This window comes from Oncorhynchus kisutch, linkage group LG15 (genome assembly GCF_002021735.2).
Source record: "Oncorhynchus kisutch isolate 150728-3 linkage group LG15, Okis_V2, whole genome shotgun sequence".
Taxonomy (NCBI): Eukaryota; Metazoa; Chordata; class Actinopteri; order Salmoniformes; family Salmonidae; genus Oncorhynchus; species Oncorhynchus kisutch.
The window spans coordinates 69080574-69102391 of NC_034188.2; the positions used below are offsets into that span (position 1 = coordinate 69080574).

General features: G+C 42.5%; 1 long non-coding RNA gene across 1 annotated transcript; it reads left to right on the forward strand.

Moving 5' to 3' along the window:
• Positions 1 to 12795: 12795 nt before the first annotated feature.
• Positions 12796 to 19370, forward strand: LOC109904710 (uncharacterized). Its single transcript, XR_002257200.2, has 4 exons — positions 12796 to 12959; positions 13069 to 13166; positions 15906 to 15942; positions 19106 to 19370. It is a non-coding gene; the product is annotated as an uncharacterized LOC109904710 (long non-coding RNA).
• Positions 19371 to 21818: the final 2448 nt, after the last annotated feature.

The following is a 21818-nucleotide window of genomic DNA, read 5'->3' on the forward strand; positions in this document are numbered from 1 at the left end:
AGGCGGAGCTTTACCTAGCAAAGACTTATAGATGACCTGGAGCCAGTGGGTCTGCGGCGAATATGTAGCAAGGGCCAGTCGACGACAGCGTTCAGGTCACAGTGGTGGGTGGTACATGGGGCTTTGGTGACAAAACGGATGGCATGGTGATAGACTGCATTCAGTTTGCTGAGTAGAGTGTTGGAGGCTATCTTGTAAATGACATCGCCGAAGTCGAGGATCGATAGGATAGTCAGTTTTACGAGGGTATGCTTGGCAGCGTGAGTGAAGGAGGCTTTGTTGCGAAATAGGAAGCCGATTCTACATGTATTTCTGGATTGTAGATGTTTAATATGAGTCTGGAAGGAGAGTTTACAGTCTAGCCAGACATCTAGGTATTTGTAGTTGTCCACATATTCTAAGTCAGAACCGTCCAGAGTAGTGACGCTAGTTGGGCGGGCAGGTGCGGGCAGCGATCGTTTGAAGAGCATGCATTTAATTTGACTAGCGTTTAAGAGCAGTTGGAGGCCTCGGATGGTGTTGTATGGCATTGAAGCTCGTTTGGAGGTTTGTTAACACAGTGTCCAAGGAAGGGCCAGATGTATACAGAATGGTGTTGTCTGCATAGAGGTGAATCAAGGAATCACCAGCAGCAAGAGCGACATTGTTGATATATACAGAGAAAAGAGTCGGCCTGAGAATTGAACCCTGTGGTACCCCCATAGAGACTGCCAGAGGTCCAGACAACAGGCCTTCTGATTTGACACACTGAACTAGCCCAGCTGATTTATACGGGTCCAGGTTTTGCAGCTCTTTCAGAACATCTGCTATATGGATTTAGGTAAAGGAGAAGCTGGGGAGTCTTGGGCAAGTAGCTGCAGGGCAAGTAGCTGCAGGGGATGTGGACCAGTTGGCTGCGGTAACCAGGGTGGAAACATGGCCAGCCGTAGAGAAATGCTTATTGAAATTCTCGATTATGGTGGATTTATCGGTGGTGACAGTGTTATTTCTAATAATATTTTGAAAAACCTTGGTTAAATGCATGGGAGTGTATTTGAGTATTTCCAAATACATGCCAATGCTTTTCAAGTGTATTTTCCAAATATATTCCAATATTGAACTACTTATCTTTAAAAAAAACATTTGAATATTTACTCTCGAAAGGTATGTGAACGTCATTGAGGTATTTGAAATAGTATTTGAACCCAGGTCTGATTGGGATTCAGGATTAGGTAAATTATCTTCTCAAAAAGCAACGAGAGAGCACACAACCCTGACTTCCCCCTGACACCATCCCTCTGCAGTGGTGCCCCTCAATCGCCGTAAGTGGAAAATAGTAACTGGACCTTTATCTTACAGAGTTTAAAAACGTTTTTCTTTTGCTCTTTCAAGCTGAAATGTCAATTTAGGAATACATCTGAATGAATACATCTCTGTACAGTTTACCTTCAACAAAGCCTGCAATGAGGTTTATGATTAATAATTAAAGAACCCATTGCTCTATTTGTTCCTTGTGCACTGAAATGTCAATGAGATGTTGAGCGGTGGCAAAACTAAGATAGGAGCAATCATCCTTTTCCTATAATGATTTACTCATTTTATTGTCTGTGCACTACATTTTTTGTATGGACAGTGAAATGAGTTGGACCAAAAGGAAATCCCCACCTACGGGCTTTTCAAAAAGATTACATCCTGTGTGTCTGAAGTCATCAAGCTTTACTACCCCCCCCCTCTCTCTCTCATATTGATCTTATCCAGATACCTTAGATTCACTGTCCCTCCCCCTTCCTCCATCCAACCCCACAAAGCACTCACCATCTCACCGCTGTATGTGTGGATTCAAAGCAACAATATAGCACCATTGATTTGTACTCCCTTGATTTTAAAGGACAAAGGAAGGGTAGTGGCTGAGATGAAGCAGAAGACTAGCTTGCCCTGGAGATGGATTGAAAAAAGCTGTCTCACACAGACAGGTGTCCATCACTCTCTAATTGTTTTTGCCAGGGGCAACAGGAGCCCATTCTTTTGGAAGTCAAAATGTATTGTAATTCGTTTCTGTTGAGAGGTGGGCTAACGACCTTAGGGACAGAGGATTTGTTTCTGCTTTCCTCTGGCTAAGTTCTCATCTGGAGCGCTGTTTACTTGGTGCGCACAGGCTTGTGCATCCCTTGGGCCATGTCACCAGGAACAGGTATTATGAAACACTGTAGTGCCGCCATATCAAATCGACAACTTTTTCTTGTCCATTACTGATAAGAATAATGGATAATGCATTACAATGGAACAATTTGAGTACTAACTCACTTTCAGAACCTGCCACTAATATGTCAGCTGTTGTTTTATGCTTAGTATTTAGTCTTTAGATTGGTCTTATTGTCACATGTTCCTTTAACAAGAGTGACACAGGCCTACTGGTAGAATCAATGATGTTATTACAGTGTTATTACACTGTAATTACTGTTATTACCATTATTTAAATGAATGTAATAGTTATGTGTGTGGTTTTGGGGAACAGGAATCAACAGTGGTAAATACAATTTAAGTATCTGTATACCTGGTACAATTTGATTGTAGATTATCTCATATAGTTACGCAGGAATACTGCTAATGATGATGTGATAATAATAAACAGACAGTCAACAAACTCTCCACGTTTAAAAAATACTGAGTGGCAAGAAGCAAGGAGAGTGAGGCGACAGCCTGCTGGAGATTTGTCTCACAGTTTGGGGCAGCAGGTAGCCTCGTGGTTAGAGCATTGGGCCAGTAACTGAAAGGTTGCTGGATTGAATCCCCGAGCTGACATGGTAAAAATCTGTCATTCTGTCCCTTAACAGTTAACCCACTGTTTCCCGGTAGGCCTTCAGGAATTTGTTCTTAACTGACTTGCTTGGTTAAATTTAAAATATCATACAGTTCCTGTGGTTCAATGTTTAATTACATCCTAGAGAGGTAAACACAAGTACGTCTCCAGCTTTGTGAATCAGTCTCAGGGGAACGGTGGGGGGGTAGGGTCTGACAGTGTGACTCACTAGATTAAGAGGAGTGGGAAGCCGACCAGATCGAACTGTGTTTGGGTGCCATGTTCTTTCTGGAGCACCACAACCTCACATCCACACTCTCAACACTTTCTTCTGCTGGATGAACCGAAGCAGCCAGCTGCAATCAGAGTGATCACGGGGTTGTAGCTAATCCACCATATCTAATGTCAACCTGTGATAAAAAATTACATCAGGCACTCTCTTTGAAGGGAGGGAGAGGAGGCAATGCACACACACACACAAACACACACACTGACACTTCAACTCACAAACAGTGATGCTAACCCTTCCAAGAACAACTGCTACATCCTTCTTCGATACACAATTACTTCACTAATTTATTTGCAGGTTTGCAAGACAATAACAATAATTTGTAAATGCAATTGAGTGAGACAAAAGGTTAGTAGGAGAGTTGGAGCAGCAGTATAAACGTTTCTCATTCTAACCTGAGTGAAGGTTAACCACATTCTTATTTTCTCCTCCTCCTTTATGCCTGACACTCCAACATAAATCCATTCCATAGGATGTGCAAACCAGATGGCAAGCATTGTGTGCAATGGAATAACTGACACACAGAAGAGCCATTAACACAGACGGATGGACAGCAGATACGGGCCAGGATGTCACCATTAAAGAGACACAGGACTTCGCCAAAGGACTATATTACTCTTTCATCTCATTCTGTTAGAATTTTCTGAGCATTTTGTTTCACTTGCAGGTTTTATGCAATCTCAGAAACGTCATAAAAAAGTATATGACTTTATATATTCACACTCCTTTTATTAGCTTGTGGTATTGGATTTTTATTGATCCACCACTCAAAAATATTCTGTGTAATATCTGAAAACAACCAACATTATATTACAGCTGAATACAATGTTCCCACTATAATGATATAGATATCAAAACAATGCCATATTGTAGTAAGGCTGAAGGGATTGATTGTTGGGTTATAACACCACAGGGTTGGTACTCATCTGTGGACAAAGGAAAAGATCTGAATGACTTGTGTGCTCTGCAATCTGCCCTTCACACTGGACCAGCATGCCAACTCAGCCACTTCTAAAAAATACCTGACATTTTCTACAGAGCAAAACAAACTACCAAACTAAAACAAATTCCAGCTTGGAGCCGTTTGTTTCTCAGGCAGGATGGGATGAGGGGAATCCCTGGACATCTGTCAGGGACCAGGTAGGGGAGGGAGGCCTCGGAGGTCTGTGGAGAAGAAGGCATGGCCATTTATTTTGTGGAGCCCTTGGTTGAGACGGTAATTACAGGTCCTGTTCAGGACACAGAGAGCTGCATGGGCCAACACCAACAAAAGCAATTACAGAGGACAAGAGGCCCCTGCGGGCATCACACTCTCATGATATTGTTTCATAACAGTGGGGTCTTGCCATGCAGAAATATGTGCCTTCAGAAGGGACATTTGAAAGACATGTAAAGGTGGGAGTTTTTCTGTGTATTTTGGAGTGTGTGTGAGAGAAAGAATGAGAGGGTCAGAGAGAGAGAGACGGAACTAGAGAGAGGGAACTAGAGAGAGAAAGTAAGTTAGAGGGAGGTATAAACACAGACATCAAGGTAGCTGTTCTTTGTACAAAGTGCAGCGAAATACTTGCACAAATAGCGTGACAAAAAGCAAACTTCCAACAAAGTGCGGAGGAAGTCTTCTGTTTATACTTTTAGTCACAGTTCTGCAGAACATAAGCTTTGCTCTGTTGATGTAATTATAAGCTACATTGTTACAGTCGAGAAGTTTAGAGCTCTGGTGAATTTCACAGTCAATGGTGAATATTTGGGGCATTAGTTTCACCTCTTATGGGAATTAGTTCTTCTTAACTTTAAATTACAGAACCAAAGAAACAACACAGATTTGTTGATATAAGGTTTACCAGTACTTTCTGCATTCTTTAAGTATGGAACCCACTCTATTTGACTTTACCAATGAGCTAATAGCTTGAATCACTGTCTTAATAACATTAGCCAAGTTACAAAATGACCATGGCTTATAGCCAATTGAATGATGGCTTAGCTGATGTTTTACATGACACCAGCCTGCTGACAAATTGAACAAGAGAAAGCCATTTAATTCAATCACAATTCTACGGATTAAAAATGTGTTTTTGTAGCTAGGTTTCTATCCAATTGGCAAAAGAAGATTTTCATCCGCATAAAGAAAAAAAGTGCATTTTCCCACCAGTGGGTTGTTTCCACCAAACTGACTTGTTGCAGATAAAAATCTGTGCGTGATGACGTAGTGCACACAAAATTTACTTTTTCGCTTAAGTTTTCATGAACAGAATAAAACTCTAAAGTTCAAGGTGTTTTCATTGCATTTTCAACTCTACCAATAGTTTATTAGTTTTGTCACAAAAACTATTGCGTTAATTATTTTGCAAATGTGACTGATCTGGTCTTGGCACATGTGCTCTAGCTGTTAGCAGTTGATGTTATTCTCCAATAACAGAGAACCCAAAGCAAATCAGGGGCAGGAAAATATATTTATTCAAACAGAACAAATCTTAGTTGTTATGCTGGAAAGTAGATGGTAGATGGTCATTCTTCCCTGTCCTCAGTGTTTTCTCCCTTGAACAAAGAGACAGGATGTAGTTTATAACCCAACCCTAGCCTGTGGTTGACCAATTAGAATTCCTTGTAGTAAAATTGGGCCAATGGCCAATATAACAAATAAAACAATAAAAAACATGAAAAAATAGACCGTATTAAAAACATTAGCCTGAAACATAAAATCACTCACATTAAACACCTTGCATTCTTATAAAACACAAAGGGCATATTTTACTTGCTGTTGCATTAAGTAAATGATTTCTCACAAAGTTATGATTCCTACCACATCCTGTATTAGGAGGAAACCTACATAAAAAGTGTCTTCTTGGGAAGATAATCATTCACAGAGTCCTTTAAAAGTGACCAGCTCTTCCACACCGGTATCAGTCCCACATAGATAATAATTAGAGATTATGTTCTGACAGTCTGCCGGTAGTGAATAATTCTTCTTCCGTTCCACTGGTTGACAAGGACTTCTCTAATGAATCATTTCATGTACAGGCCTTGGGTCAAGGGATATTGGATATTGTTGCAGCTTCAGAGGGTAGATTCTCATAACCTATAACGAAGGAAACAAAAAGTGAAAGTAACATGTCCTGATTTCAGGAAAAAGTTTGACATTTCACCAAGATATCCCTAATATGATAACTGCGGTGTACAACATAGAAGAATATCAGATTCTGATCATCTTACGATGCTTCTTCACCCAAGATTGGCACCTGACTGCTAATCAATCAGTTCTTTATTCTCCAGGCTCCACTTGTCATCAAAATGGACAACCTTGCAATGTATCCATTGTGATTTTCCCTGGACTTTCACTGCTGACCTCGTTACGAGCCAAACTAGATAAGGACCTTCCCATTTTGTCCCTAATGTGTCAGTTGCATTTATTTGTATTTTTATTTATTTAACCTTTATTTAACCAGGTAGGCTAGTTGAGAACAAGTTCTCATTTGCAACTGCGACCTGGCCAAGATAAAGCATAGCAATTCGACACATACAACAACACAGAGTTACACATGGAATAAACAAAACATAGTCAATAATACAGTAGAACGAAAGAAAACAAAAAGGCTATATACAGTGAGTGCAAATGAGGTAAGATAAGGGAATTAAGGCAATAAATTGGCCATGGTGGTGAAGTAATTACAATATAGCAATTAAACACTGTAGATGTGTAGAAGATGAATGTGCAAGTAGAGATACTGGGGTGCAAAGGAGCAAGATAAATAAATAAATACAGTATGGGGATGAGGTAGGTAGATGGGCTGTTTACAGATGGGCTATGTACAGGTGCAGTGATCTGTGAGCTGCTCTGACAGCTGGTGCTTAAAGCCAGTGAGGGAGATATGAGTCTCCAGTCTCCAGCTCCAGCTCTCCAGTAAGCATATTTTTTTTACCATCAGCCAGTTTTGTCACAAAAACCATTGATTTAATTAAATAGCAAATGTGACTACTCTGGTCTTGGCATGTGCGCTCTAGCCAACAGCTCGAAGACACAGTGTGGGTAGGCTGTGCAGGTAGGCTGTGCAGGAACAGTGTGGGTAGGCAGTGCAGGTAGGCTAGTCTACAGTTGAAGTTGAAAGTTTACATACACTTAGGTTGGAGTCATTACAACTAGTTTTTCAACCACTCCAAACATTTCCTGTTAACTAACTATAGTTTTGGCAAGTTGGTTAGGATCTACATCTACATTGTGCATGACACAAGTAATTTTTTCCAACAATTGTTTATGGACTGATTATTTCTCCTATAATTTACTGTATCACAATTCCAGTGGGTCAGAAGTTTACATATACTAAGTTGACTGTACCTTTAAACAGCATGGAAAATTCCAGAAAATGATGTCATGGCTTTAGACGCTTCTGATAGGCTAATTGACATAATTTGAGTCAATTGGAGGTGTACCTATGGATGTGTTTCAAGGCATACCTTCAAACTCAGTGCCTCTTTGCTTGACATCATGGAAAAAGCAAATGAAATCAGCCAAGACCTCAGAAAAAAATGTAGACCTCCACAAGTCTGGTTCATTCTTGGGAGCAATTTCCAAACGCCTGAAGGTACCACGTTCATCTGTACAAACAATAGTACGCAAGTATAAACACCATGGGACCACGCAGCCGGCATAGCGCTCAGGAAGGAGATGCGTTCTGTCTCCTAGAGATGAACGTACTTTGGTGCGAAAAATGAAAATCAATCCCAGAACAACAGCAAAGGACTTTGTGGAGATGCTGGAGGAAACAGGTACAAAAGTGTCTATATCCACAGTCAAATGACTCCTATATCGCATAACCTGAAAGGCCCCTCAGCAAGGAAGAAGCCACTGCTCCAAAACCGCCATAAAAAAACTAGACTAGGGTTTGCAACTGCACATGGGGACAAAGATCCTACTTTTGGAGAAATGTCCTCTGGTTTGATGAAACAAAAATAGAACTGTTTCAAAAATAGAACTGTCATAAATGTAAATAGAACAAAAAATCGTTATGTTTGGAGGAAAAAGGGGGAGGCTTGCAAGCCAAAGAACATCATCCCAACCATGAAGCACGGGGGTGGCATGTTGTGGGGGTGCTTTGCTGCAGGAGAGACTGATGCACCTCACAAAATAGATGGCATCATGAGGTGGGAAAATTATGTGGATATATTGAAGCAACATCTCAAGACATCAGTCAAGTTAAAGCTTGGTCGCAAATGGGTCTTCCAAATGGACAATGACCCCAAGCATACTTCCAAAGTTGTGGCAAAATGGCTTAAGGGCAACAAAGTCAAGGTATTGGAGTGGCCATCACAAAGCCCTGACATCAATCCTATAGATATTTTTTGGCTAGAACTGAAAAAGCATATGCGAGCAAGGAGGCCTACAAACCAGACTCAGTTACACCAGCTCTGTCAGGAGCTTGTGAAAGGCTCCCCGAAACTTTTGATCCAAGTTAAACCATTTAAAGGCAACGCTACAAAATCCTAATTGAGTGCATGTAGACTTCTGACCCACTGGGAATGTGATGAAAGAAATTCAAGCTAAAATAAATAATTCTCTCTACTATCATTCTGACATTTCACATTCTTAAAATAAAGTGGTGATCCTAACTGACTTAAGACAGGGAATTCTTTACTAGGATTAAATGTCATGAATTGTGAAAAACTTGGTTTAAATGTATTTGGCAAAGGTGTATGTAAACTTCCAAGTTCAACTGTACATGATGAGATTGGAGATAATTTTTATTTGTCAAATGGTAGTCAAGCACCGATAATCATGTCACCAGAAAAAGACAGTTGATATTTATTAGAAAATAGCATCAAGCTCATCACTGTGCACTTTAACCACCCTGTGAAGTTAATCATAATTTATTTAATCTGTAGCCGAATAAACTGCATGGTTTCCCAAGTCGTAGTGGGAAGACCAGACAGCATATCATCGCATAACTCCAAGTTGACTTCGATTTGATGGTTATTAAATCAATATTTGAACATGAAGGAGTTTCAACTGCCCTTTCTTGCATTATTAATTGTACAGACACAAAAATAACCCACCATGTCAAATTTACAAATTATTTTAAGGAATATTTAATTTTTTACTGAAATATCCTGTTTCCTTCACAGCTGTCATGATTTGTTTTCTAAGGTATGACTTTACTCGCATAAAAACTCTGGATGGAAACACGGAACTTCTTAGGGCTGCAATCCCGTTAATGGGATGATATGACAACAGTCAGTGAAAGTGCAGGGCGCCAAATTCAAAACAACAGAAATCTCATAATTAACATTCCTCAAACATACAAGTATTTTACACCATTTTAAAGATTAACTTGTTGTTAATCCCACCACAGTGTCCGATTTCAAAAAGGCTTTACGACGAAAGCACACCATCTGATTATGTTAGGTCAGTACCTAGTCACAGAAAGCAGAAAGAGTCACAAAAAGCAGAAATATAGATACAATTAATCACTAACCTTTGATGATCTTCATCAGATGACACTCATAGGACTTCATGTTACACAATACATGTATGTTTTGTTTGATAAAGTTCATATTTATATAAAAAAATCGGAGTTTACATTAGCGCGTTACGTTCACTAGTTCCAGAAAAATCTGGTGATTTTGCAGAGAGCCACATCATTTTACAGAAATACTCATCATAAATGTAGATGATAATTCAAGTTATACACATGGAATTATAGATATACCTCTCCTTAATGCAAACAATTTCAAATTATTTTTTTTATTTTTTACTTTATGGAAAAAGCAAACCATGCAATAATCTGAGGCGGCGCTCAGAAAATAAATAAAATTATCCGCCATGTTGGAGTCAACAGAAACCAGAAATCACATTATAAATATTCCCTTACCTTTGACGATCTTCATCAGAATGCACTCCCAGGAATCCTAGTTCCACAATAAATGCTTGATTTGTTCGATAATGTCCATTATTTATGTCCAAGTAGCTACTGTTGTTAGGGCTTAGATATACAAATCCAAACGCTTGTGCAGGTCCATCCGAACGTCAGATAAAAACTTCAAAAAGTTATATTACAGGTCGAAGAAACTTGTCAAACTAAGAAAATAAACAATCTTTAGGGTGTTGTTATCATAAACCTTCAATAAAGTTCCAACTGGAGAATTCCTTTGTGTGTAGAAAAGCCATGGAACGCAGGTCGCTATCATGTGAATTGTGCATGACCAGGACCTGGCTCTCTGCCAGTAACCTGACTTATTCAGCTCTTATTCAGCCACACAACACAGTATAAGCCTCATTCCAGTTTCTAAAGTCAGTTGACATCTAGTTGAAGCCCTAGGAAGTGCAACTTCATCCATATCCCACTGTGAATTCAATAGGGTCTGAGTTGAAAATCGACCAACCTCAGATTTCTCACTTCCTGTTTGGATTTCTTCTCAGGTTTTTGCCTGCCATATGAGTTCTGTTCTACTCACAGACATCATTCAAACAGTTTTAGAAACCTCAAGAGTGTTTTCTATCCAATGCTAATAATAATATGCATATATTAGCAACTGGGACTGGGGAGCAGGCCGTTTACTCTGGGCACCTTTCATCCAAGCTACTCAATACTGCCCCTGCAGCCATAAGAAGTTAATGACAATGTCCAAACATTTTGCATCGCTCTAACTTGTAGCCAAGCTAGATTAACGTTCATGTTGCTTCTGCATAAAAAGCATACTGAACGTTTTTTTGATTCCTTCAGAAGTCCAGCATATGGTGTATGTCTGGGAAACCAAATAGAGCGTAATCATTACGTCCAGAAGACATACATCAAAACCACCAGACTCCATACAAATGACTGGAGACTTGACAGGTATAACATACTGCAAACATTGTTGAGAGGCTACTTAGAACCGCTCTACACAGCTGGCAAAAAATATTACCAGTCTGTTGAATGGCGTTGATCAACTTGATGGGATCATTATCACATTCGTTTTTGATTGATTGAAATGCAGTGTCATGCAGCGAGAAACAGAACAGTGCAACGTTTGGAACTCATAGATACTATTTGTATGCAGTTTGAAAGGTTTTTGGGAGCGATTATTCGCATGCTATCTGATCCCATAGACTTCCAGTCATTGCACCAACGCTAGTTAGCTATTGCGCTAATGCTAGTTATCAACTTCCTTCAAACTGGATGCAGAGACATACAATTGTATCCATGAGTTCATCTGACTGTGTAAGTAACAAAATAGTCACAAGTAGCAAAATAGTCACATTTGACATAAACTACAGAAATAATCTATCTGTCATTGTTTATATAGTATATGTTCTACTGGGGCATCGTAACCAAGTTCTTCAGACACCACTTAACCACAGATTTGTATTATAATTTTATTGCTCAGGGCCATTAATTAAAGGCAATGACTCATGCCCCAAAATATCTTCAACCGCAAATACAGTACCTACAGCGTATTTCCCCAATAACATCTTTAGGTATTTTATGAATGTGTGAAGCTATAGTAGGGAAGGCCTCCACCTCCACACAGTCATGCATTATTCATCCTGATACAGGAGTGAGTGCTTAAGGTGAAAATGGAAGGGGAAGTTTGGCGCCGTGTCGCGGGGTGGTAAATGAGATTGCCGCAACAGCCAGGATATCACGGAGCCTGTTAAGTGAGTGAGCTGCAGCATAAATAAATGTAAATGTTGGCAGAGAGCCCAGTGAGGGAGTTAGCCCCACACAGCCAGCTAGAGCTGCCTACCTACCCAGGAGTCTGCATCCCTGCCGATCCTCTTCGAATCACGGATCGGGAAATCATCAAACGAGTCATGCTGACTTGCAGATTTGGCAAGGGCACCTCTTCTGGCTTCATCACAAACACAGTGGTGGGTGGGTATGTCATACCATCCTGATCTCTCACTGTGCTCTTTCTTCCTCTCACTCAGCACCGTTGGGGGGGAAGGTCTTTGTTTACATACAGATGGCTTCACTTAAAATTCCGTAATTGAATGGATTACAATGCTGCGGTGCTAAACAAGAGAAATTCTCATAGATCAGGCCAACACATCAAGCAACACATTAAAAGGGGGAGCTCAATTGAGGTAGACAACCATATCGGCCTGGTGGGTAAACAGATCACACTGTGTTACACTACATGCCTCTCCCTGATTCCTGCCCTTTGCATTTACCGAGAAGCATTAGCAGGAGTGTGTGGAAAATCAGAGGTTTCCCCCCCAGACAGATTATCCCAGCCAGGAACCAGTCCCACACCACACTCATGAGCACTTCTCATTCGTATCAGTCATTTGGAGCAGTCAAGGAGGCTACACCATTTCCTGTAGTCTGTCTATAGTCTGGAATGAGCAGGCCAGGACGAAAGTGGTTTGTACTTAATGCATTAATTTGTAAAAGGGCATACTGCATTGGTGTTAACATCTGGACTCAAAGAGGATCAATGAATTGCGGCAATTGATGACATCGTGTTCCTGTAGCCTTTAATAAGACAACACCCGTGGGAATTTACGTGAATGACTGATAAAAGTAGAAAAGAACAGATTCCAGAAACATTCCAGTCCTTCAGAATTCAGACAGTCAGGAAAGGGGATTTATCTAGAAAGAGAAAGCCTGCCTGCCCTACCGCAGCATCATGACCTCCTGGAACCCTTCCGTCTGATTACTCTTTACAAAGGTTGGTTATTTACTTTGTGCCTGTCCCATGTGCAGTAAAGTGTGGAGACAAGGAGCTGCTAAGAGCTTAGCCCGCCTCTCCCCACTCCCCAGTCTCACAGCTCTGCTCAGAGGGTCGGGTGAGGGGGTGGCACAGACAACGTGTCCAGGACTCTCTGCCCGACAGGACCGGGGCCAAGGGGACCCAAAGTCCACAGTTGTCAGACTGGAGCCTGGGCATCAATCGCTAGTAGGACATCTGCTATGAAAGGTGCTCTGCCCAATATTTGTCTGTTTTCTCATAGTGGCCGGTGTTAGGGGATGGTGCCCACTGTCCAGACAGTTACTAATGACCTCTGTCTGCCACCCCCTCTGTCCAGGGGAACTAAAGAATGGACGGAAGGGTCGGATGGGTTGGCTGGCCAGAGAAGAGAGAAAAACAGAAGAAGCTGCCATCCCAGCTAGCATCAATCATCAAGTAAATGTTAGAATTAGATTGATACAGTATGTTATGTTTGGTATGGTTATATAAGACAAGATTACTTAAGGCAAAAACTAAAGTAGGGGAGTTGGTTGGGGTGGATAGTAGATGTATAAAGCAAATGTCTAGCAACCCAAAGTCTGCGTGTTCGAATCTCATCAAGGATAACATTAGCATTATAGTCAATTAGCATCTTTGCTACTACTGACAACTGACTAACCCTAACCCTAACTACTTTGCAACTACTTAGCATGTTAGCTACCCCTAACCCACTGCTTAACCTTAACCCTTTAACCTGAATCCTAATCCTAACCCTAACCTTAACCCCTAACCCTAAATCCTAGCCTAGCTAACTTTAGTCAGCTAGCTAAACTTAGCTTTAGCCACCTAACTAAAGTTACCCACAACAAATTGGAATCCGCTAATTTGTATCATAGTGTATGTGTCCTTGATTTACATTGACTATCACTAATTCCAGGTTGAGCATCTTGTGTCTTTCACTGAAGAGGAAATCTGGTAACTGACAACCTGTCTTGCTCTCTTTGTCTGCCTCTGAATTATTAATGGGCACACGATTTCCCCGGAGCCATGTTACAGACATGTTCGGCTATTTTAATGGTCCATCTCCTTCACTGAGCATTAGAGGCGGAGGAAAGTCAGAAGAAACTCACATCACAGGACAAATCCGTGGAATGAATTGTTGATATCTGTGGCTTGGTTTCCTCTTGGCTCCCCATTGCTGGCCATGTGTTTGTGTCCAAGGCCCATTAGAGGGGACTTATAGGAGGAGTGAATTCCTATTACCCCCAAAAATGGGATCAGCATTTTCTGTTATGCCACTAATTCGCTGGGAATTCGCTGGCATCCGGTTGTCACACATTACTCTGACTGAAGCACCATCCACCAGAGTGTGGCTACCGCCAGAACATTTGACTGTCAATTATCTGCTGATCGAGAGACAGAACAAGGGATAGAGAGAGAGAGAATGAGGGATAGAGGGAGATAACCATTGATAGAGGGAGAGGATCAGTGATAGAGGGAGAGAATCAGTGATAGGGGGAGAGAATCAGTGAGCCATCATGAACTCAACTACAGAGGACCAAGTCTGCTCAGACCTGATGGTACAGCATGTCTGCTGTAATAGCACAAGATAGAAAATATCTCTGTGTTCTATAACATGGCAACAATACATTTGATGTGTCAGAGATGAAGAGAGTCAGAAATCTTATGACATCATCTAATATAATAATATATGTAATTTATCACATACTTTCATCCAGAACGATTTACAGTCATGCTTGCATCAATGCTTACATATGGGTGGTCTCAGGAATCAAACCCACAACTCCAGCAGTACAAGCACCATGCTCTACCAACTGAGCCATAAAGGACCAGTCATCTCTTAGACGAGATCTACTCCTTTGTTCTGGAAGACGGAAGAATGGTCTGCAATACACAATGTCCTCTATAGCCCTCATCATCTAAAATCCACCCAGGGGAATGTAATCCACCCAGGCATTTACAATGTATAGTACTACTGTGCCCCTGTCACCTATGCCTAATGAAAAGGGCATATTTGGAACATAAATTACTCCCTGTTCAGTAGATGGGGCTATGAGTTAAAAAAACATGTTTTATTTATTTTACCGTTATTTTACCAGGTAAGTTGACTGAGAACACATTCTCATTTATAGCAACAACCTGGGGAATAGTCACAGGGGAGAGGAGGAGGATGAATGAGAAAATTGTAAGCTGGGGATGATTAGGTGACCGTGATGGTATGAGGGACAGATTGGGAATTTAGCCAGGACACTGGGGTTAACGCCCCTACTCTTACGATAAGTGCCATGGGATCTTTAAATAATGACCACAGAGAGTGAGGACACCCGTTTAACGTTCCATCCTACACAGGGCAGTGTCCCCAATCACTGCACTGGGGCATTGGGATATTAATGACTTTGCTTTGGGTGGTGCTGTTTGTAAATGTATATAATATCTTTATCAAAGAGAGAATCGGTCCAGAAGAGACCTAGGACACATTTAGGGTTTCACTAAGCGTACGTCTAAGGTTATTTCACTGTGGTTATTAGTAAAAAAAGCAAGAGTAACCAGCAGCCATCTTTTATATAACTTTAATATTGTGATTCACAGCGTAGGTGAAGTAACTGATGATACATGAGTTGGGATGTCACTCACTCTCTCATGCCATGTTGATAGAGCCTCAAAATAGACTCGACAGTACTCTCTTCATTGTAGTTCTGATGATCAGCAAAATGGTAATAGACCAAAACCGTTTTCTCCCCCGCTCTCTTTGGTGTCTTTGCATGTGAAATCAGTTCCCCTTAATATGTCTCTTATCCAATGATATAAATCCTACATTTGAAAATGAATTGATTTATCTTTCTACTTGCACGGGCCCTCTTTGCAGCCTCACCATTTCCCCCCATTGCATCAATCATGCTTACGTCCCATAATGCAATCAAAACCCTAATGGTGGACACCGCCCAGTGGCACAATGCTGATGCCAGACATTTTTATTGCTGGCATTAAAGTACATGTAAATAAGTGTGTTAGTTTGTGTATAATCAGAATGTAGGGACAGCGCTTTGGGAAAGACGTTGGCTATACCTCAGCTTCTATTTGATCACATTTGCAGTAGCAGGACACACAGGCCTGCTGGTTTGACAGCTGTCCTTGTCTACCTGTTTCTTTTCCCCCTTCGTTGTTGTTGCCCAGACGTGAAGGCCGGACCCCAGAGAGACGTGGCATTGTGGTAGGTCAATACAGGTGGTGGTGTGGAGAGTGGTTCTGTGCACCTTTGCCAACACACTGTTTTAGTTACCTGCAGACATACACACACATATGCATGCAGACACACACCTGCCCTCACACACACTCCAGTAACCGAAAGGTTGCTGGATCGAATCCCAGAGCTGACAAGGTAAAAATCTGTCGTTCTGCCCCTGAGCAAGGCAGTTACCCCACTGTTCCGCGGGTACCGAAGATGTGGATGTCAATTAAGGCAGCCCGCCGCACCTCTCTGATTCAAAGGGGTTGGGTTAAATGCGGAAGACACCTTTCAGTTGAATGCATTCAGTTGTACTGTCACGCCCTGATCTGTTACACCTGTCCTTGTGCTTGTCTCCACCCCCCTCCAGGTGTCGCTTATTATCCCCGGTGTATTTATCCCTGTGTTTCCTGTCTCTCTGTGCCAGTTCATCTTGTTTTTGAACCAAAGGTTCAAGGCTACAATGGAGCAAATCCGTGAATTAGCTCATAGGCAGCACGCCACATCTGAGACCTCCCAACCACCCAGTAAACTTTCTACTACTAGTGGATTTGTTCAACCTACCCCGGCTCCCCGAGAACCCCGCTTACCTCCTCCGGAGCGTTATGCAGGCAATCCTGGTACCTGCTGGGCATTCCTTTCCCAGTGCTCCCTCATTTTTGAACTCGAGCCCTCTTCGTTCCCGTCGGAACGATCAAAGATAGCATATTTAATCACGCTAATGTCCGGAAGGGCGCTCTCCTGCGCAACGGCTGGGTGGGAGCAGCAATCCACTGTGTGCCATAGCCTGGAGGAATTCAGGCGAGAAAGGTTCTCGATTCTCCTGTGCCTTGGAGGGAGGCGGCTCGAAAACTACTGCAGGTACATCAGAACTCCCGTAGTGTGGCAGACTACGCAGTAGATTTTTGCATATTGGCCGCCGAGAGTTCCTGGAATCTGGAGTCTCTGTTAGACACCTTCCTCCATGGACTGTCAGAGGGGATGAAGGACGAGCTCGCAGCTGGGGAAATGGCTGATGGGCTGCTGAAAGTTTTATGGATGCTACCATGGTTTCTAAATTACGTATTCCCATTCAACTTCTCTCTGTCCCTATGGATGCAAGGGCACTGGACTGGCCCCTCTATTGGAATAGTCACCCATAGCACAGTGCCCGTTCATATACGGGTATCAGGAAACCAGTGAGACCATACAGTTCCTCCTCATCGATTTCCCCCCATGTTCCTGTGGGTTTGGGATTTTCTTGACTCTAGAAACACAATCATGTAATTGACTGGACCACGAGCTCCATCCTTCATCCATTAAAGCGGCACAGCCGTTCTTGAGATGTCCCCTTCATCCTGTCTCAGCAATCTGCCCAGGACCAAAAGTTCCATCCCTGTGCCTTCCTGTCCCATCGCCTCAATCCTGCAGAGAGGAACTACGATGTAGGCAACCGAGAACTCCTGGCGGTCAAGATGGCGCTGGAAGAGTGGAGGCACTGCAAGGAAGGAGCAGAACAGTCATTCTTAGTTTGGATGGACCATAAAAATGTGGAATATCTCCATATCGCCAAGCACCCTAACTCCATGCAAGCCCGGTGGGCTTTATTGTTTACAGGGATTCAACTTCACCATTTCCTACCGCCCAGGGTCCAAAAATGTGAAGCCTGATGACCTCTCCCGCCTATACAGTTCCTCTGCCACACCTTCGGTCTCCGAAACCATTGTAACGGCAGATTTCCTCCTCTTCGTCTGAAGAAGAGGTGTAGCAGGGATCGGACCAAAACGCAGCGTGGTAAGTGTCCATATCGTTTATTATAAAAAGTAAACTGAACACTAAGAACTACAAAACAATAAATGTGAACATGAACGAAAACCAAACCGAAACAGTCCTGTGTGGTGACAAACACAGACACGGAAACAAACACCCATAAACCAACAGTGAAACCCAGGCTACCTAAGTATGATTCTCAATCAGAGACAACTAACGACACCTGCCTCTGATTGAGAACCATACTAGGCCGAAACAGAACCCAAACATAGAAACACAAAACATAGACTGCCCACCCCAACTCACGCCCTGACCATACTAAATAAAGACAAAACAAAGGAAATAAAGGTCAGAACGTAACAGTAGCCCCCCCCCCAAAGGCGCGGACTCCAGCCGCACCGGGCTATGCACCCGCACCGGGGACACCGTGCGCTCCACAGCATAACACGGTGCCTGCCCAGTCTCTCTCGCTCTCCGCTAAGCACAGGAAGTTGGTGCTTCACCACACTCCCTGTGTGCACTCCCCCAAGACATTTTTGGGGCTGACTCTCGGGCTTCCAACCGCGCCACCGTGCTGCCTCCTCATACCAGCGCCTCTCTGCCTTCGCTGCCTCCGTCTGATGGCAACACTGTCATTCTGACGGTACTGGATCGGTTCTCCAAGGCACCCATTTCATCTCTCTCCCAAAACTACCCTCTGCCAAGGAGACGACCCAGCTTATGGTGCAGCACTTCCGGATCAATGGACTCCCGGTGGACATGGTCTCTGACTGGGGTCCTCAGTTCTCGTCTCAGTTCTGGAAGGCGTTCTGCACCCTTACTGGGTCGTCAGCCAGCCTGTCCTCCGGATTCCATCCCCAATCCAACGGCCAGTCAGAGCGAGCTAACCAAGGACCTGCAAACCACCTTAAAATGTCTGGTCTCAACCAACCCCACTACCTGGAGTCGACAACTGGTCTGGGTGGAGTATGCCCGGAACACCCTTCTCTGTTCAGCCACAGGACTCTCCCCTTTTGAGTGCTCTATGGGGTATCAGCCTCCGCTCTTCTCAGAACAAGGCCCAGATGTTTGTCAGCCGCTGTTGAGGTACCTGGAGAAGAGCTCGGGCGGCACTTCTCAAGACCAACTCCAGGTATCGTCGAAAACGGACTGCCACTAGACTCCAGCTCCCAGCTACCCCATTGGGTAGAGGGTATGGCTTTCCACACGGGACCTGCCCCTTTGGGTGGAGTCCCGCAAACTCCCCCCCCCCCCGTTTCATTGGTCCTTTTCCCATCTCGAGAGTCCTTAGTTCCACTGCTGTCCATCTTTTGTTACCCCGTACCCTCCACATTTAACCTACTTTCCATATGTCTAGTATTAAGCCCGTGTCTCACAGCCCTTTGTCTTCTGTCTCCAGGCCCACCCCTCCTCCCTGTGTCATCAATGGCCATCCGGCATACATGGTGATACGCCTCCTGGGTGTTCGACCACGGGGCAGGGGTTTCCAGTACCTGGTTGACTGGGAGGGTTACTGCCCAGAGGAGTGGTGCTGGGTTCCTGATAGGGAAATATTGGATCCAGCACTCATCGCCGACTTCCACTGCCGACAGTGGAGTTTGGAGTGTGACTGTTTGAGGTTGTGGACAGGTGTCTTTTATACTGATAACAAGTTCAAACAGGTGCCATTAATACAGGTAATGAGTGGAGGACAGAGGAGCCTCTTAAAGAAGAAGTTACAGGTCTGTGAGAGCCAGAAATCTTGCTTGTTTGTAGGTGACCAAATACTTATTTTCCACCATAATTGGCAAATAAATTCATAAAAAATCCTACAATGTGATTTTCTGGATTTTTTTCTCATTTTGTCTGTCATAGTTCTCTTCGTACCTATGATGAAAATTACAGGCCTCTCTCATCTTTTTAAGTGGGAGAACTTGCACAATTGGTGGCTGACTAAATACTTTTTTGCCCCACTGTATGTACAACTGACTAGGTATCTTCCCTTTCCTTTCTTGACAGCTCTGAAGAGAGCATCAGGGCTGTTGTGAGTGAGTGAGACTCCTAGAGGAATAGGTGGGGAGCTGTGGCTCTGTGGTACGGAAGCTAGACTAGAGGAAGAGGTCATTACCATGCACACCACAAGGCTCTTTATTATGGGCAAACGCTACAATGATGCAACTTTCTCTAGCTTGAAATTGAAGAACTGTCATAGTATGTTTTCATCAAAAATGTTTATTTGTCAGCTTTGCATAGTTCAATAACAAGTTTGTGTCACTCAGAGAAGGGTTGTCTTGTTTCTGAAAATTATTTGAAGACCTATACACAATCTACTATATTATTTTATTAAGGAGGGTGTGCTGCCCTATGTTGGAGAGAAAGGGAGAGACCTTCCTCTGACATAAATAAACGATTTCCAGGAAACAGAGAGATGAAGAAGTTTGGGAAAAAGTGCCAGCAAAAATAAATATCAGGGAAGAAGAGACAAAACAGCCTGACAGCTTGAAAATTCTCCATAGGGACACTCCATGTCAATCTTAAATAAATCATTCTTTATCATCAGAGCAATGGAGAGGTTCCAACCAACTCAATGCACCAAGTACACATGTCGATCAGGAGCTCCAATGGGGCAATCTTATATACCTACTGCTTACACACAAAGTAATATTTGCATGATTTAGCTTATTCATTATTCATAATTAATTCATCATTAACGTTCGTGTCATTCATGTGACCAACCAATACTGGGTCATGCATGTGACAGACCAATACCTCACGAGACTTCTTCTGTCTAAGCTGAGACCTTGAAACTGAGATATCGTTCTCAAAAAGGGTCTGGGCGTACTGCCAAATTGCATATACTGATAGTGACAAATTCGTTCAATCAGTCACTTGCATGAACACAGAAATTGGTCATTAGAAAAGCACAAACAGGAACATTTCCATCACAAGCTCACCACATTCCTGCAATTATTCCAGCCAACTTTCCAAACACCTTTCAACGTCACTTTATTGGTGGAATAATGCTTGCACATGAATATACAGGGGAACAGATCAGATGCAAAGCTTCTGTCAAATATCAAGACAATGCTAACCATGTCCCATATGCTCAATGTTTTTATGTCTACCTTACAGAAGCTTACTCAATCCATCTTCCATCTGCCTGGTGGATTTGCCTTTGAAAATGCAAGGAAACTATCCATGCATTGAATGTTAAACAAACGTGTGTGTCAGAGCAATTGTAATTTCACTTGAGTTCGGCATGAGCCTTTTGAGGTGGAATTCAACTACTGAAGATAGACTGTGAAAATTTGACAGACTATTTATAGAGTAATTACGGTGTTCTTAAACAGGTATAAGAGCATTACCTAGGGCTGTGGCGGTCATGACATTTTGTCCAACGGTTATTGTCATTCAAAAGACTGCCAGTCTCACGGTAATTTACTGTTAATTAACATGAACACGTTTCGCATCTCCAGGACTCCACTCATACAAGCTGCTGATGCGAGCCTTTGGAACATCTACATTTAAAAAGTATAATATCAATTGAATATACATCATCACAATAAATAAATGATTTAGGTCTAAAGAAAGATTATGATATGAAGTAAATGTATTTCAGAAGAACAGAATGTGAGTTGGCCTACTGTAGGTTTTATAGCGGAGCATGTGCTTAAATATGAGCAGCTAGAAATAAAAGGAAATTTAAGAAACCGTATTTCACTCCATGCATCAGCCACTGTTTGAGGGACATGCTCTCGCTTCCCTACGGGTGATATTCCACCCAAACTCTGTATGACATGTAGTCTTCAACCTTGTTACTGCAGCTACCTAGAGTTTATTTTGGGACACCAAGTGAAATCTGTTCGGGAACATCGATAGCAACATGTTTCACAATGAAACACATTTCACTAAACTGTTGACAGCCTGCCTGCGCGCTCAAGAAAGGAAAAGAAAAGAGAGAAGAGGAAATGAAAACGCATGGTGTATAGCTAAATGTAATGTGTCACCCAATTAATTATAAAATATAAAAAAGTATTACTAAGCTATTCATTCAAAACCAAATACAAATTCACTAAATTCAGTACATTCAATGAACCAACAGCATCGCTTAGGGCTATACGTTCTCTCCCAGA